General features: G+C 45.5%; 1 protein-coding gene across 1 annotated transcript in view; it reads right to left on the bottom strand.

The window, feature by feature from the left end:
- The window catches only part of LOC108799509 (N-acetyllactosaminide beta-1,3-N-acetylglucosaminyltransferase 3-like), a 22,745-nt gene that overhangs the window by 4,040 nt on the left and 15,732 nt on the right, over positions 1–2,973 (bottom strand). The gene's annotated exons all lie outside the window — the stretch shown is intronic.

Below are 2,973 nucleotides of genomic sequence, written 5' to 3'. Positions count from 1 at the left end.
GGAGGGAGAGGAGAGACAGTCAGGAGAGAGAGGAGAGACAGCCAGGAGAGAGAGGAGAGACAGCCAGGAGAGAGCGAGGAGAGACAGAGAGGAGAGACAGCCAGGAGAGAGAGAGGAGAGACAGCCAGGGGAGAGGGCGAGGAGAGACAGCCAGGGGAGAAGGCGAGGAGAGACAGCCAGGAGAGAGAGAGGAGAGACAGAGAGAGGAGAGAGAGCGAGGAGCGACAGCCAGGAGAGAGAGGGAAGAGCGACAGCATATTGCAAGTTTCGCCCAGCACCTTGTGTCCTGTCCTGCAGTGAAGTCCTGTTCTATGGGGTCTCCATGGTTCGTAGTCACTCCCCGGGCACCGGAGAACATCTGAAATAGTTCTCTTAGTTGAAAGTAAACACATACATAAGTCTATATCGCAGTCCCGGCTGTGTACGGAGGCTCCAAATCTGTCATATCTGTACAGAGGAGAAATCCTATGACACAGAAAGTGAATGTAGAAGTTGTCCTCCTTCCTGGGACTGGATGTCATTATTATAATATGATACAATTGCTGGATCCTATAATGATAGAGACGCATCAGCAGCTGAGTGTGTAATACAGCTCGGGAACATGATGTCATCCCAAAGTTCTACGAACTGCAATTATGTGTTCCTGCAACATGAAGACTAACATTCCTGAATACGGATGAGTACCAAGAAGTCAACTTCTGATTCTGGTCTTCAAAAATTTAATTTGTGGTAATGGTGTCATAAATGTAGGAATGGACGGGTCTGAGGGACATGAATGTAGGAATGGACGGGTCTGAAGGACATGAATGTAGGAATGGACGGGTCTGAAGGACATGAATGTAGGAATGGACGGGTCTGAAGGACATGAATGTAGGAATGGACGGGTCTGAAGGACATGAATAAATAAAAACTGACTGTTGTCTCTCCAGTTCAAAATGTGGACCAACAAGAGTTCCTAAAGAAGTATCCTTTAACACTTGTTTTGCATTGGTACATGTGCCCCATGGCAGTGCCCAGCCATGTAAGATTCCCCTGCCCCTGAATGTAGGAATGGACGGGTCTGAAGGACATGAATAAATAAAAACTGACTGTTGTCTCTCCAGTTCAAAATGTGGACCAACAAGAGTTCCTAAAGAAGTATCCTTTAACACTTGTTTTGCATTGGTACATGTGCCCCATGGCAGTGCCCAGCCATGTAAGATTCCCCTGCCCCTGAATGTAGGAATGGACGGGTCTGAAGGACATGAATAAATAAAAACTGACTGTTGTCTCTCCAGTTCAAAATGTGGACCAACAAGAGTTCCTAAAGAAGTATCCTTTAACACTTGTTTTGCATTGGTACATGTGCCCCATGGCAGTGCCCAGCCATGTAAGATTCCCCTGCCCCTGAATGTAGGAATGGACGGGTCTGAAGGACATGAATAAATAAAAACTGACTGTTGTCTCTCCAGTTCAAAATGTGGACCAACAAGAGTTCCTAAAGAAGTATCCTTTAACACTTGTTTTGCATTGGTACATGTGCCCCATGGCAGTGCCCAGCCATGTAAGATTCCCCTGCCCCTGAATGTAGGAATGGACGGGTCTGAAGGACATGAATAAATAAAAACTGACTGTTGTCTCTCCAGTTCAAAATGTGGACCAACAAGAGTTCCTAAAGAAGTATCCTTTAACACTTGTTTTGCATTGGTACATGTGCCCCATGGCAGTGCCCAGCCATGTAAGATTCCCCTGCCCCTGAATGTAGGAATGGACGGGTCTGAAGGACATGAATAAATAAAAACTGACTGTTGTCTCTCCAGTTCAAAATGTGGACCAACAAGAGTTCCTAAAGAAGTATCCTTTAACACTTGTTTTGCATTGGTACATGTGCCCCATGGCAGTGCCCAGCCATGTAAGATTCCCCTGCCCCTGAATGTAGGAATGGACGGGTCTGAAGGACATGAATAAATAAAAACTGACTGTTGTCTCTCCAGTTCAAAATGTGGACCAACAAGAGTTCCTAAAGAAGTATCCTTTAACACTTGTTTTGCATTGGTACATGTGCCCCATGGCAGTGCCCAGCCATGTAAGATTCCCCTGCCCCTGAATGTAGGAATGGACGGGTCTGAAGGACATGAATAAATAAAAACTGACTGTTGTCTCTCCAGTTCAAAATGTGGACCAACAAGAGTTCCTAAAGAAGTATCCTTTAACACTTGTTTTGCATTGGTACATGTGCCCCATGGCAGTGCCCAGCCATGTAAGATTCCCCTGCCCCTGAATGTAGGAATGGACGGGTCTGAAGGACATGAATAAATAAAAACTGACTGTTGTCTCTCCAGTTCAAAATGTGGACCAACAAGAGTTCCTAAAGAAGTATCCTTTAACACTTGTTTTGCATTGGTACATGTGCCCCATGGCAGTGCCCAGCCATGTAAGATTCCCCTGCCCCTGAATGTAGGAATGGACGGGTCTGAAGGACATGAATAAATAAAAACTGACTGTTGTCTCTCCAGTTCAAAATGTGGACCAACAAGAGTTCCTAAAGAAGTATCCTTTAACACTTGTTTTGCATTGGTACATGTGCCCCATGGCAGTGCCCAGCCATGTAAGATTCCCCTGCCCCTGAATGTAGGAATGGACGGGTCTGAAGGACATGAATAAATAAAAACTGACTGTTGTCTCTCCAGTTCAAAATGTGGACCAACAAGAGTTCCTAAAGAAGTATCCTTTAACACTTGTTTTGCATTGGTACATGTGCCCCATGGCAGTGCCCAGCCATGTAAGATTCCCCTGCCCCTGAATGTAGGAATGGACGGGTCTGAAGGACATGAATGTAGGAATGGACGGGTCTGAAGGACATGAATAAATAAAAACTGACTGTTGTCTCTCCAGTTCAAAATGTGGACCAACAAGAGTTCCTAAAGAAGTATCCTTTAACACTTGTTTTGCATTGGTACATGTGCCCCATGGCAGTGCCCAGCCATGTAAGAT

This window comes from Nanorana parkeri, unplaced genomic scaffold, assembly GCF_000935625.1.
Source record: "Nanorana parkeri isolate BGI_ZX_2015 unplaced genomic scaffold, ASM93562v1 scaffold1746, whole genome shotgun sequence".
Classification (NCBI taxonomy): Eukaryota; Metazoa; Chordata; class Amphibia; order Anura; family Dicroglossidae; genus Nanorana; species Nanorana parkeri.
The sequence above is the reverse complement of the archived record's forward strand: the minus strand, read 5'-3'. Positions and strand labels throughout refer to the sequence as shown.